We start from the raw sequence: 16,834 nt of genomic DNA on the forward strand, positions 1-16,834 counted from the left end.
GGTTATTTTATAAATATAATAAGATGAAAAAATCAAAATAAGAATATATATTTTAACAACTAATTCACATTTAACCTATCACAACATTTAATTTGGCTAGGCTAATTACTTAGCTTACCACAGATTTTAATTATATAGAAGTTTAATTTTTTATGTATTATATTTACACTTTAACAAAAAAAATTGGATGTATATACGTCATCTCCACATTCAATCAAATTTTCTCTCCTTTATAATCTATAATAATTCTCTATTCTAACTAATCTATATAAATATAAAAAATGAGTTATATCACACAAAAAAATATAGAGAGACATGAATAAAATTTTATATAATTTGATTCCTAATTTGATTTAAAGTTTAATTTTTAATGTGAAATTAAATTTATGACTTACAAGTGCATTTTATTAAGGGATATTTCTAATTATATATTAAAGCTAAATAAGAATATTTAAAACAAAATAATTAATATTTTAGTTATTTTGTAACCATAATAACCCCAAATTGAGATACAAACATTTTTCTCTTAGAGTCCTATAAAGACATAATTGTGTACTCATCAATTTGAAGAACCCTTATATGTAAGGAAAAATTTAGAAAATAAAATATCAGAGATCCTTTTTATTATAATGAAAAATAAAATTCAAAAGATTATGAATTAAAGTATGCTTTCACATCCTGTTTTAACTTCTCACAATTTAAACTAAGATATAATTAAAATAATTCTAACATATTTCGTCATTAACGCCGGAGAAATTAAAAGCTTGATGATCGAGTTTTAGGAACTCTATTCTAAACCAATAAGAACTCATCTCGAGTCCTTATGAACTTTCTCCAGCATTTTTCCTAAGAGAAAAAGAATGTGCCAACTCATCTGGATTGAATACAAGAGGTTATGGGATGAATTAATTAAGCATTCAAGTCGAGTAAGTTGATGATGAAAATGTAAGACAAAAATTATTCATTTCCTCCAGTTATCCTCTTGCTTAGGATTGATTTGGCTGAATTAATAAGAGAAAGAAAGGTTTAGTATTGGTGTCTTTAACATTATATATGTATATATACATATAGATATAGATGATGTTACAAATAAATTTAATAAATTATAATATATAAAGAAACGAAATCACCGAAATCAAAGGTTAATTCGAGGCTTGTGTTGAACACATTTCTCTTAAAACAGATTCATCGTCTCTTTTTTGTGCTAAAACTTATCAGATGCAGTACAACGAATCTAGTAGTGATTCAGCACCAAAATCTCTACGTAACGAGCTTGAACTATCATTAGAATCAAAGAAGATTTGTGTGAAACCATAATTAAAATAATTAATGAAAGATTTTTTTTGAAAAATTAAGAAGCAACTAGCTTTTCATGATATTGAAAGTGAGAAATAATTTTGTTCATCGAGGATGATTAAAATATAAGACCATGTAGTTCAGTAGTTCTGCTATTGTTATTGTATTGAATAATATGTGATCAATTGAAAAGTTATATAAAAAAAATTAGTTAATCATCATAATGATTAATTTCCTCAACGCATTAATACAATTATTTAATGCAATTAATTGCATTTTTCATCAATTGTATTTGAAAGATTTGTATTCGTTAGATTTTAACGAATACATTTAACATTGCATTTGATTGAAAATTTTGAAAGATTTTAACGAATACATTTAACATTGCATTTGATTGAAAATTTCTCATTTACATATTGATACGGATACCTAATTTAACTATTTAACTGACTCATTCAATTAAAAGTTTAATTAAATATATTAATTTATTTTTATACAATAAAATGTATTTTGCAAATAAGTTAAGCCCACTTAGATTAATAACAAAACTAATAGAAAATTAAATTATTTTTTATCTTAATGTTTTTAACTTTACAATTTTAATTTAAGTCATCTACTTTAAATAACAAGACTATCACAATATCATATTATATATGTTTTATTTATGTCGCATAAAAATGCTACATTTGGCTATTTTTTCAATGTGGACAAACCCACTAACTCGGTTTTATTTTTGAGACTCACCTATTCATTTTTATTCTTGAATTTTCATTTCAATCCATATAATGGAAACCATCTAATAGTCAAAATTCCAATAGAAAGTAGGTCGTAGTTTCGATCAAAGGATCATCGAGGTGAACCGATGATGATGCCGATGATTGCACATCTACATAAAGTTGATTCGTGCCTTGAACGGTAGAGTTTAAAGCCGAATTAAAGGTGTTCAATAATAAGATCAAATATGTGTGTGTGATTTTAGAATCATTCTTTGATAATAAACTGAATTGATATTTAGCTTACACTTTAGTTTATCTAAGTTATAATTCAGATCCTAGCCTATTATCCTCAATATTCTGGTCCGCATTGCTTGCTATTGATTTCGTTTTGGCTTAATTGCTTGCTATTGATTTTGTTTAAACTACCTACACCAAATTTTTTTTGAAAAAATATAAAATGATTAAGAATAATTGTCTGCATTTTATGGAACAAAATATTTTTGATTAGGGCTATTTGAATATTTTCTATCATTCTGTCTATCATGTTGTGTGCATAATTTTCATTTTGCAACTTCAAAAATTAAAATTAAAGTGATCTAACGATCTTCACATTAAATGATATTTTTCGATATGCTAACCTGAATTATTTTGAATGATTTTAGTTTGTCATTTTCGACCCCTCTCATTAACATGTATGTTTATACAAATTTTTAGTTTACTTCATAGTCATTTATTATAAAATGTAGAAGCAAGATTTAGGAATGAAATTAAACATCTCTTAGAAAAAGAATAGGAATGTATTTTATTTTGAAGTATATTTGATATAGGATTTTTCAAATAAAGCGGTGTAAAAAGTTGTTATATCTAAAATTAGCAGCTTCGTAATAGAGACACAATCGATGCCCTTCCCGCATGTAACTAAGTATAATAAAAAAAAAAATAAAAAATAAAGTATATTGTGATGAACTAATAATATGTCAACACTCTTTGATGGACTAATATGTCAAAAAAAAAATCTTTTCATTGTAGTGTGATGGACAAATAATGACATTTTTTTTATCTCGTTTATACTTAGGTATCCACTATCCATCATGATGAATGATGGGAATATTTAGGTTACGTTTGGTGGTTTGAATATAAATTTTTTTTTCAGAATCATTTAAATTGTCAACTAAAATATAAAATAATTTTATTTAAAAATAACTTTATTTGATTATTTGTAATATTATAAATATCAAATGCTAAAGATAATTTATGTCATAACCTAAATAACTCAAATAATCAACTTTGTTTAATATATATTTTTTTTTTATTAAAAACAAGATCAAACAAACCCAAAGTTTCCTTTTAATATAAAAAGACCTTATGAATTCAATTGTTTAATATGTTTCGTGTGCAGTTTAAGGTATGCCAAAATATTCGCTCTCCGTTCAGACGAAGGAGCAGACCCAAAATAACAAGAAAAAAAAATAATATATAATCACCTGACCTTTCGAACCAGAAATTTTCGGTTCTGTTTTTCGGTAGAACCGTCCGGTCGGACCGAATTTTGACCAATTCGTAAGGTTAACGTATTGGAGTTAAAAACCAAACTGTCCACTAAACCATTTTGCGTCGGACTGGTCGGAACGGCCGGTCGGAACCGCCGGTCGGAACGCTTATTTTAAAACATTGATAAGAAGAATACACAAAAATAGGTGAACTGCATTAATTAATTAATTAAGAACGACTCCTTAAATGTGTGAGATTACTTCACATAAACATAAAGGGGCAAGATTACAAACGAGAATAAACTCAATTAGTATGAGAAAATTATGAAAAATCACACTCTAAATAAGAAAAAAAAACATTGTTAAATTTAAGCTTGAGAATGAGACAAAATAAGATTTATAGTTTGATCAACTGCAATGGCTGAAAGGGAGGGAGCCTTGGCCTTGGGGTTTGAAGAAGAGTTATGATCCACCTTGATCTTTGTTTTTTTAATCAAGAGCAATGAGTCATCTTTATATACTTTTGAATGATTTTATTTTATTTTATATAATTTATAATTGATGTAATAACTTATTTTATCATATTTTTGGTACTTTCATGATATCGCAATCTTTTTGATAGGACTTTTAATAAAAAAATTATAACTTTAAAATAAAAGAATAAGCACACCCTATGGATGAGTTGGTACGATATACCTTAATGTTTTATCCATACCTTACACCTTATCAAAATTTCGGTATGCAAAAAATGTATACTTTTACTTTACCCTGATTTCGGTATACCTTGATTTTGATATCCCTTAATTTCGATATACAAAAAAATCATACATTTACCCTACCTTAATTTCGGTACGGTATCAATATTATACATTTGATACTTAAAAAACATATTAACTAAAAAAAACAATTTTATCGGTAATGTAGAGATTGCATATATTGAATAATATTTTAGTATAATTATATTTTGATATTATTCAAAAAATTATATTTCTATAATTAAATTAATATCAAATATATTTAAGTATTTTCTTATACATTATATTTTAACTTATAAATACTATTTCGGTCCATAATTTTAAAAATCTCATACATCTTTACCATACCAATAATTTCAGTATCGGTATCATATCTAACTTTTTTCGATATACCTTAAAAATCGATATTTTCGATATATTGCGGTACAATATTTTCGATATACCTTTAATATCGGTCATTTTTCCACCCCTAAGCACATTCTTGTTATTATGAGTTTAACCTAAGTATTTTGATAATTGTTAATATTTATAAATTTTTAATAAATATATATTTTTCTTCAATAAATTAATGTTTTTCATATAAAATGAATCTTCCTGAATTCAAATATAAATTTACCTTGCTTTCTTCCATAAATACAAATATGACGTCCCTAAGTTGCAAAAATGGCAATTGAATTACAAATTTACAAGTAATGACAAAAAAAAAATTACAAGTAGAATAACTTATTATTTTTTATCCATTGAGGTCAAATAGCAACACTATCCATTTTATTTTCAATTTTATAACTTTGATATCCACGTTTATTCCAATTAATCATACATAAGATACATCAAATCATAAATTGCATAAAATAATTATCAAACAGGCTTGCAATTGATTTTAAAATGTCAATCAAGTATATGTCGTGCTAGCTATAATGTTAAGAGCTAATCTTTCTTCCTTCCAAGCTAAACTAAGCCAAAATACATTTCACAAGATGCTGACAAAAAGAAATTCAATTGTTCCAATTGTTCTTGGATTATCTATTTTCTTTGCCATTCTTCTTCCCTATACTCATGGGAAAGATCGAAACGTATGCATTTCTACTCTTTACTCCATTTTAATATTTTCGATAAATTTTCTTAGGCCTTGTTTGAAGGGGTTCTATGAAAGAATCATTTTTAATTATACTAGAGTTATTTTAATCAATTAATTTATAATATAAACCAGTTTAATATATCAAAACTTTATACTAAAGAAACAAAAACATTAAACTTAAAAGTTAGAAGTGTTAAATTTATTATTATAACAAACTAGTATATAGATAGCTAGTAGAATTAACAAAGATGTTAAAAATATATTGGTTAGAATATAAACATAGTGTTCAAAAGAATTGAAATTGTCATTCATAATTTATTTTTAATTATTGTCATATTTATATAATAACTTCTTATTATGCCTATGTAGGAGTATATAGTGCTCTCGGTAGATTTCGAGAAAATTCTTCCATCTCTTATAATTATGGAAGGTCTAGTTGATGCTACTCCTATCGGGTAATGTAACTAATAGGGCTTCACTTTATTTGTTTATAGTTTAATATAAATTCATCCTATTTAAGTTTCATTTTTGTTTGTGAGCAGCAAATCTCAGGCATCAAGCAAATCTCAGGCATCAAGCACATCTAAGGCATCAATTGTTCATACTTATAATAGAAGTTTTAATGGTTTTGTCGCTCGATTAACAAGTGACGAAGCTCAACTACTTTCATGTAAGCTTGTTGATTACTTATAAATACATCTATGTTTATGGATCTAATTATATAATTATTAGCCCCTAATAAAATTAATCAACTACACACGACAAGATCATGGGATTTCATGGGATTCTCTCAAACAGTTAAAAGAGCTATTACCGTTGAAAGTGACACTATTATTGGAGTAATTGATACCGGAATATGGCCAGAGTCGGATAGCTTTAATGATATAGGATTCGGATCCCCGCCAACTAAGTGGAAGGGTTCATGTGGAGTATTTACGAATTTCACTTGTAACAAGTAAGTTATTATTTGATAGGTTAACTATATTCCTATAGTTAATACATTTTCATAATTTTTGTAACTATTAAGTTTATTTTGAACATTTGATCAAAATAACTAAAATAATTCATTTTTCATCAAATGGTTTTATAATATGAATGCAGCAAAATTATTGGAGCAAAGTATTACAAAACCAATGGAGTCTTCGGCCAAAATGATATCCAATCTCCAAGAGACTCTGAGGGTCATGGATCTCATACAGCTTCAACGGTCGCCGGCGATCTTGTTAGTTCGGCAAGCTTTTCTGGTCTCGCCGGCGGCACAGCTCGAGGAGGAGTCCCGTCTGCGCGGATCGCTGTATATAAAGCCTGTTGGTCCGACGGTTGCTCAGACGCCGACATCCTCGCAGCATTTGATGATGCCATCGCAGATGGCGTCGACATAATATCAATTTCTATCGGATCCTCCGTTGCTAGACCCTATCTCAGCGATTCCATAGCTATTGGGAGTTTTCACGCCATGAGAAGAGGAATTCTTACGTCAATGTCTGCCGGAAACTAAGGCCCGTCATCTGGAACTATCTCGAATGTTGCTCCATGGGCACTTTCAGTCGCAGCAAGCACTATTGATCGTAAATTCCTTACCGGTTTGCAACTGGGTAACGCTGCGAATTTTCAGGTGAAGCCTTTCACTATCATTTCTTCTCGTTTCAGCAATGCATGGATACAATGCTTTTATTGATATGATTGTTCATTCTGTCTCTTTAACGCAGGGAGTTACAGTCAACACGTTTGTTCCAAATGGTTTCTCCCCTATAGTGTATGCTGGTAATGTGCCAAATAAAACAGGGAATGTTCCTGGTACTGTATCTAGGTATTGCAAAAGGATTCTAAATCTGTATACAAATTGTATTACACTAGGATGAAAAGATCACGAATTTTGAATCTTCACACTTGTAACATGAATGGTTGTGTGAAGTAATACTATTTGAACTACACTGCAGGCTGTGCCAAAAGGACTCCCTAGATCCGACATTGGTAAAAGGTAAGATTATCGTTTGTGACCAATTAAATTTAGGGGAAGCAGCTCTTTTGGCTGGTGCAGCTGGTATGGTGATACGAGGAGATGGACCCAAAGATATCGCCAGGGTGTTTGCCCTCCCTACAACTTATGTTAGCAGTATCGAAGGAAACATCATCCTGACCTATACTAGCACAACAAGGTATACATATAGTACTATAGATGAATTCTAAAATATTGCAATTATAAATTTGTTCTATGATTTTTGTTTTTATGAAACAGCAATCCAACTGCAAGTATTTTGAAGAGTAATGAAGCTGTTGATGGATTTGCGCCATATACTGCATCCTTCTCATCCAGGGGACCGAATCCATTATCATCTAACATCCTCAAGGTTTTATATGTTTTCCTCTTTGTCTTTAACTTTTGTAATTTTTAACATAATGTTAAAGAGGAGGAAGCTTGATCTTTGTGAAAATGGTTTTTTGTTGTAGCCGGATTTGTCTGCGCCGGGTGTTGATATCTTGGCAGCATGGACACTTGGAAATTCTCCTACGGAAATACAAGCAGATACTAGAAGACTTCCATTTAACATCATATCGGGCACATCAATGGCCTGCCCGCATGCTACTGGTGCAGCCGCTTATGTCAAAACCTTCAATCCATTATGGTCTGCTGCTGCAATAAAATCCGCTCTTATGACCACTGGTATATATATATATAAATTTTTTGAGAAAGTTAATTAAATATATAGAAACCTTAAATTTCAAATAATTCTCTTACAGCCTTTGAAATGAGCCCAAAGACAACTCCTCTAGCAGAGTTTGGTTATGGATCAGGTCAAATAAACCCTGTAGCGGCCATTAATCCTGGTCTTGTGTATGATGCTAATCAAGCGGACTATGTGCAGTTCTTGTGTGGGCAAGGCTACACCGACAGACAGTTGCAAATTGTTACGGGTGACACTAGTACTTGCTCCAGTTCTGGGAGTGATACTTCTTTGAATCTGAACCTGCCTTCATTTTCTGCCCGCGTGTTATCTACAACTCCTTTTAACGTCACATTCAATAGGAGAGTTACCAACGTGGGATTGGCATCATCTACTTACAGTGTCGCGATTCTTGCTCCAGCAACATTGAAAATACAAGTTGTGCCCAGCACACTGTCTTTTTCTAGTGTTGGACAAACTCAGTCATTCACGGTGACTGTTGAGGGAATAGTTTCCATAAACTCCTTTGTCTCTGCTTCTTTGTCATGGGTAGACGCAACACATAAAGTGAGGAGCCCTATTGTTATTTGGGAAGAATGCCAATTTTACACATCAAGTTGTAAGAAGGTGTCAAATTTACTTATTAAGTATCAAAATTCTATTTATACCTATTAACTTGTAAAAAAGTGTCAAATTTATTTGAAATAACGGAAATATTAAACACTGTCAAAATTTTTGCCACATGTAATATCCACATATTTTTTATTTATTTTTATATTATCATTACTTTGATTATTTTTTCATTTAAACAAAACATTAAAAATTTAAAAATTGTTCTTATCCATTCTTTCTCTCTCTTATCCCACAATTATCCATTTTTTTTCTTAATTTCCCTCTTCATCTCCTCTCTAATATGCATAGGGAGTGCATAAATAAGTCCTTCCTAAAATGAAATTGAGGCCATATCTTTGTAATAAGATAGTTCAACCTCTATTCCTAATTTAATTCAAATGGAGATATAAACATAATCTCTTTATATTATAAATCAAAAATAATTTATATTAAATTGAGTCTTTATAACTATCTAAAAAAACTGTAAAATTAATAATTGAACTAGTTCAACTAAAATGACATTACATGATTCAAAATGAATTATGTGTGACAAAAATTTACTGTGAATTTAATATAATCTATTAATTTTGAATCATGTAATTTCCTTTTAGTTGAATCTGTTGTAGTTCAATTCTTAATTTTATATATTTTTTGGTTTGGTTAGATATATATAAAGACTCAACTTAATATAATTTATTTTTGGTTTATAATATAAAGAGATTGTTTATCTCTTTCCATTTGAATTAAAAGTCGATAAAATAATATACGATAATATGATGTGTAGAGAGATAGAGGTCAATAAACCTCAATTTCATTAATTAGTTTCATTTTAGGAAAAATAATAATAATCGATGGAGATGGAGATGGAGATGGAGATGGAGATGGAGATGGAGATGGAAATGGAAATGGAAAGAGAAAAGTTCAAAAGAGAAAAGTTCAAAGAAAATGAATAATTGTGAGATAAAGAGAGAGAAAAAATGAATAAAGAAAGATTTAATGTTTTATTTAAATTGAAAAATAATTAAAGTAATGTAAATTTAAAAAAAAATGGATATTACATGTGGCAAAAAAATTGACGGTGTTTAACATTTCCGTTATTTTAAATAAAATTGACACTTTTTAACAAGTTAGTATATATAAATAGAATTTTGATACTTAATAAGTAAATTTGACACCTTCTTACAAGTTGGTATGTAAAATTGACATTCTTCCCATTGTTATTTTTTCTACAATATAAACAAGTATGACTTAAAGTGATGGAAAAGAAGGAATGAGGAGACTTGGAAAGATGTGATTTTATGGTAATGATGGATTCTCGAAGAATAATTGTTTCAGGACAATGTACATCGAGAAGCTATGTTTGTGTGGTGTATATCTTTGTGAATGTTTTAACGTAAATTTCAATACATTTTATTAACATTTGAATTGTAAGATCTTTGTGAATTAGGATGGTTCCTCCTTTACAACACAACCCAACTCTAAAAAAAATGAAATACACACGTTCTAAAGATGTCAAACCGAACCGACTATAATGAATATAATTTCAATCTAAATACCAAAATAATTTCCACATATCTGTTGGTTATTCACTTATTCATGATGACCAAAGGACACTCACTAAGTCACTATCCATTGTCCCGATATGAAATAAACCATGTCTTTTTTTTTTCTCCTTGCTTTCTCTATTTCTTCCCTTTTTATTTCAATGACATCTTCTCATTTTATCTTGTTTCCTTCTCTTTTATTTTCTTATTTTTTTTCTTCCTTGCAACAGCGGTTGAATCAACCGTGACCAGCATGGGCCTATGCATCAGGTAACTCCTGTACTGATGATGCTAAATCCTGATTAGTAGTGAGATAAAAGAATAGGATATGTTTTAAATATATAGAATTGTTAGAGATATAATTATATTATATTATATAATATAATAATTAGATACTATTTGGCTATTTTTAAATGTAAATTATAAAATATAATTAATATAATTGGTAAAGTAACCGTAGTAGGAGAGTGAGAAGAAAGATCGGAATGAAGAGGCGAAGGATCGTATCTCGTATTCGTGATCCCGTTCATTGCACGCCTGTACTTGCATTAGAGTTTTCAATTTCTGAGGGGTGAAGATGAGAACTGAAGTCCAATTCCGACACCCCGAGTTGCAAAATGTAAGAGTTGTCGGCCGTCGCGGAAGAAGACAAACTCATGTTCATTGTTCGACTGTCCCCAAAAGAAAACGAAAAGTTTCTTTTAACTGAAGGGATTTTCCGATTTTAAGATTTAATTTTCATAAATTGGGCTCCACATTCATGATTCAGGTTTCTATATAAGATTTGTGAAGAAGTATTTTTATTTTATTCCAGCTCCCTGTTACAGACTCCCGCCCCAACATCCGTTTCTTTATCATAAAAGCCTAAAATGTATTTTCGATACATATTACCTCTAATTTTTAATTCAAGTCTTTAGAATATGTGTTTAATTCATAAATTCTAGTGATATTCTTGTTACATAAAGTCTAAAGCGTATCTGGACACGAAACATCAATGAAAAATGACATAATCATTGAAGAAGATCATAAAAATAAGAAAAGATGTCTTTTAAATGGTGTAAACCATAATTGAAAATGTAAGAGGGGTACTATTCTAAAATGATCCTTGGCGCTAGATAATATTCTCATTATATTCAAAGAAGAAATGAAGGAAGCAAAGTTAGAAGAGAATGCATCAAATACTTATTTAGAGACGTTTATGAAGATAAATGTGATTCAGCGTATTCTAAAATGTGATAGAATCCTAAACCTAATGAGGCAGAAACAACTCAATGAAAGAAATGATGAAATATAGTGGAAAACAGAAAGCAACGAGATTGACATAATGTGGTATGTTCTCCAAAGATTATTCCTCGTCACAAATTTATTCTCTAGCTGGTATACAGGAAAATGTTGACAACAAAAGACAAAATTCGAAAATACATAAACATTCCTGATATCAACTGTGTCATATGTTCAAGAGTTGAGGAAATCATAAACCATTTATTTGGGAAATGCTCTTTTGTAATACAAATTTGGAAGAGATATGCTGCAAACGTGAACATCATCAACTTTCTAGGAACATGGGAAGAAATCCAAGAATAGATGAAGAATAAAGTAAAATGAAAATCCTTCTATATGTAAGTATGCTGAAATGCTACTTTGAAGCAATAATCTACAATATTTGGAAAGAAAGAAATTCAAAAGCTCGTAGTGGAAGAAGTAGAATTGCTGAAGATATTTGGAGAGATATAACTTCAGATGAAAATGCACTCATTCAATCCTAGAGAGAAATCAAAAGGAATGAAGAGACTAGAAAACTCTGCCATATCTGAGATATTTCGTTTGACAAAGTCACAAGTAAAATCAAAGTGAAAATGTTATAGGCGCTAATTGATTTTTTTTTATGTCCGTAATTCAATTCTTGTTTCATTGTCAAATCTAGAATTTGTCTAAATCTGATCTTAAACTTTTATATTTTTTTCCCTTATTTGAATATTTTTAATGAAATAACACTAAGTTGTTTTCCTAAAAAAAGAAAAAAAAGAAAGTGGTATGATTCTGATAAAACTGTCTTTTTATTTAATTATTGTGTTTATTTTACTGTAATATACTAATATAGGTTATGGAGAAGTATTTTAAACAAAGTGTTGACTCTTGTAAAAGTGTTAATGAAGAATCAGTAAGAAAAAACATTATTGCATTGAATTCAACCCGGATGATGTTATTAGTGATCCAGGGCTACGCAAACCAATTAATGAATTTGATATTTTTATTATAGATCAAGTTCGACTATTTGATTAGAGGCTCTTGTCAACCATTTGGTCATAACTATCCTCGAAAACAGTTTGGTAAAGTGTGTAGGAGTTTTCAAGATGTTTTGTTTAAAATGTTTTCATGGTTAGAGTATAACATATCAAAAGATGCTGCTTTTTGTTTTTAGTGTTATCTCTTTACAAAATCTCACAGAGAATGTCGAGTTATAGATGATGCATTTACTATTTCAGTAATAAGAAATTGGATAAAAGCGATTGAAGTATTTAATACACATGGTGGTATAGCTAGTGTTCATAATGACGCAAGAACACAACTTGAGGCTCTTAAAAATCAATGAAAAAATGTTTCACATTTCTACAAGCACATGGAAACGTAATGGAGGTTGCGTATTGTACTCGATTAACGTCATCTTTAAATGGTACATGCTTTCTTTTGATGCAAGGTTTTCCTTTTCGTGGACAAGACGAGTCACTAAACTCTTTAAATAAAGGTAACTTTCTTAAATTGATTATGTAGTATACTTAAAGATGACGAGATTTCCAAGACAATGAGTGATAATTCCCCTAGAAACAATCAAATGAAGTCTTCAAAAAATCAAAAGAGTTAACACGGGCTTGTGCTACTAAAGTCACAAATGTCATTCTTAATGATATATGAGACAATGTATTTTCTCTTATGGTTGATGAGTGTCGAGATAATTCAGTCAAAAAGAAAATGAGAGTTGTTTTAAGATATGTGAACAAATATGGATGTGTCATTGAATGATTTCTTACTGTTGTGCATGTGTCTGACACTTCTGCTATTTCCTTGAAAAAGGCATTTGACGAATTATTTGCAAACATAAATTATCATTATCAAGATTGAGGGGTGAAGGATATGATGGAGCCTCAAATATGCAAGGTGAGTATAATTGATTGAAGGTTCTCATATTGAAGGAAAATTCATCTACAAGGTATGTCCATTGTTTTTCTCATTAACTTCAACTTGTTGTTGTAGCAGTTGCTAAAAATAATCGGATTTTGAGCGATTTTTCAAGTATGATATTGTAATTGTGAAGATTTCTGGTGCTTCGTGTAAATAGAAAAGATAAATTTAGACAAGTTAAACATGATAGACTTTTAGAAGGTTTGGATAAAGGGGATATTGTTAGTAGTAAAGGAAAGAATTAGGATATTAGTTTAAAATGATCCGGAAATACTCATTTGGGTTCACATTATATGACTATTATCCAATTAATGTTTTCATAAAATTATGTTTTAAAAGTGCTTGAAAATGTCCATGACGATTGTATTAATGATGATAGTAGTGGTATGGCTGTCATTTTAATTCATAAGACGGAGAGTTGTGAATTTGTGTTTGTGATGCATTTCATGAAATATTTATTGGGGATCACAATATGGTACTGACAGTCAGTTTGATCAAGACGATAAAAATTATATTACAAGAATTTAGAGAGGTGTGATCGATATTTAAAAACGTTTTGATTGATGAGTTTAAAAAAATCTAGAACGCTCTTTTAAAGTTGATTTTGAAAATGTGAAGGGAAATAATTTTAAGGTTTGAAAATTTTAAGTTTATAAAACGAGGCTTTGTAGACAACTTCATAACTTATCATCCCGTCGAATATGGAAGAGATTGAGAGTTTTTTAATGGGAAGTGTGTCATAAGCCTACTTTAAAATTTTCAATATTAATTAACCTCACAGTTAGAGAGTCGCCACCTAATTTTAAAAAAATTAGGAAATTAAGAGAGTGAGTTCGACGTTTGGTTACGTGTGGGAAACAATTTTTAGACGCTATGTTCCACAACACCCCTAAGGTCTCTACTAGTTAATTTTGGCCAAAAAAGTACCTTTGCAAACATACTTTATATAAGGGGTTCATTTTTTGGTTACGCTCGGGAAAAGGTTTCGCGCTATGCAAGGGCGAATCCAGGATTTATTTTTTGACTGGGCTGATTTTAATTTTTTAGTAATTAAAATTATCAATAAATACCCCATAATAAAATAAAATAAATATAAAAGATCTAAGAAATAAACGAAATACCCGATTTAATAACAAATTTATATATATAAAAATTATCTCGTATTATTGAAAATGTAAAAATAAGACAAGAAAATATATAAAATTTAACAAACTTTTACATATTATTTAAGTTGCAACCTTCTATTTTTTATAGAATAAAATTCATCTATTATAGAATCTGAATCAATATCTTCAACAAGCTCTCGTTCAATATAAATTATCATAGTATCGGCTAAAAACTCTTCTTCCATCTTATTCCGTTGAATAGTTTTCACATGTTTCATTGCTGAAAATGATATTTCTGTAGTGGCAGTAAAAACTGGTAAAGTCAAAAACAAGTCGAATCAATCTATCAATCAAATTATAATTTGATGACTTATTTGTTTCAACTAATCTGCGACACAATTCAATGATGGAAGACATATTTTGAAAATTCTCATTACGAGAAACATCAATTTTATAATGCTGAAGTTGGGATCTCAAATAATGCATTTCTTGTTCACTGAAGTCTCCTGGATAATACTTTTCAGCCAATTTGCAAATATCTTCACCTTTAAATGATTTAAAATTATCTTTAGGGTCCAAAGCAGAACTAAGTTTAAGGAGCTCTATGATGGAAATGCACCACAACAGTAAACAACAAATGCGGAAGTTATCCTACGTTTGGCAATACTTTCCCAAACCGTTTAAACCTGTGAGGAAGCTAACAAATAGGTATGCAAAATGCAATCAACACAGCCCCTAAAACAGTGAGTAATACACCAAGCAAGCACACACAAACAACACAGAATTTTAGCGTGGAAAACCCCTCAATGAGTAAAAACCACGGGACACCTAGTGCCGCTTAAAATCCACTATCACCAGTAAGAGAGCAATACAAAAGTCTTCTCTAGACAATACTAGAGGCATACAAATTCATAATACCCTTGGAAACATGCACATCAAGGATATAGAAATAATCAAAGAACAAGAAAAGAAGAATATCACCAAAAACAATTGCTACTGTTCCGGCAACGAAACCTCGACCTCCAGACCTCAGAATCCGATCTCTACCGTCCAGAATGTTGGCCCAGAAGATGTGAAGCTTCTGTCCAAAAATTAGAACGATCCAACGGTGCAAACTCCGGAAATCATCAAAATACTAAGGCTGTTGAAATTGAAGTTTTTCCCCTCTTTTCTTTCTTGATTTTCTCTCTCTTTCTTTTGCTCTTATTTCTTGCAAAAGAAGATTTCTCCCCTTTTATATTACTCCCAAATAAGTGAATCAAGTGGGGGCCCAAATGAACCTATTTGCTGGGCTTTTCCACATTGACCAAGGAAAACAAAACCCAACAAATCTCCCCCTCTTCCTGACTATGAGGAAGATTTTGCCATCCCGGCGATCGAACAACACACCTTCAACTTTTCCCTTGCCAATGCTTTTGTCAACATATCGGAACCATTATCATCAGTGTGAACTTTATCAAGTTCAAACAATCCATCTTCAAGAGATTCTCTAATCCAATGATATCGCACATCAATATGTTTCGTTCTCTTATGAAACATGGAATTCTTAGCAAGGTGTATTGCACTTTGATTATCACAAAGAACTACGTAGCGCTGTTGCTTGAAGCCAAGCTCCTGCAGAAATCTTTTCAACCACAATAGATCTTTGCAAGCTTCTGTTGCTGCCATATACTCAGCCTCTGTTGTCGATAAGGCCACACACTTTTGCAATCTTGATTGCCATGAAACAGCTCCCCCTGTAAATGTCATCAAATATCCAGAAGTGGATTTCATGTTATCCTTATTTCCAGCCATATCAGAATCTGTGTATCCCATAAGCACCGACTTTTCATTTCCAAATGTGATACCCAATTTGGAAGTACCGCGCAGATATCTGAGAATCCATTTAACTGCTTCCCAATGCTTCCTACCAGGATTTGACAGAAACCGACTAACAACACCAATTGCATGAGCTATATCCGGCCTTGTACATACCATAACATACATCAAACTACCGACCGCTGAGGCATATGGAACCTTATCCATATCTTCAATGTCCTCCTTTGAAGTAGGACAATCTTTATCTGTTAGCTTAAAGTTGGTAGTAAGAGGAGAACTAACCACTTTAGCTTTGTCCATGTTAAACCTACAAAGCACCTTCTCAATGTATCGCTCTTGTGACATATGCAACTTCTTGGCAGCTCTATCTCGAGTGATCCGTACCCCAAGAATCTGTTTAACCGACCCCAAGTCTTTCATTGCAAAAGACTTGCTCAACTGTTGTTTCAACTTAGCAATTCTTCCTGCATTCTTGCCAACGATAAGCATGTCATCAACATAAAGCAATAAAATGATGAAATCATCATCACCAAACCTCTGAAAGAAAACACAATGATCTGAAGTAGTCTTTCG

At 30.7% G+C, this 16,834-nt stretch overlaps 1 pseudogene; it reads left to right on the forward strand.

Annotated features, from left to right (window-relative positions):
- Positions 1 to 12,750, forward strand: part of LOC124918009 — a 39,252-nt pseudogene extending 26,502 nt beyond the window's left edge.
- Positions 12,751 to 16,834: the final 4,084 nt, after the last annotated feature.

This window comes from Impatiens glandulifera, unplaced genomic scaffold, assembly GCF_907164915.1.
Source record: "Impatiens glandulifera unplaced genomic scaffold, dImpGla2.1, whole genome shotgun sequence".
Taxonomy (NCBI): Eukaryota; Viridiplantae; Streptophyta; class Magnoliopsida; order Ericales; family Balsaminaceae; genus Impatiens; species Impatiens glandulifera.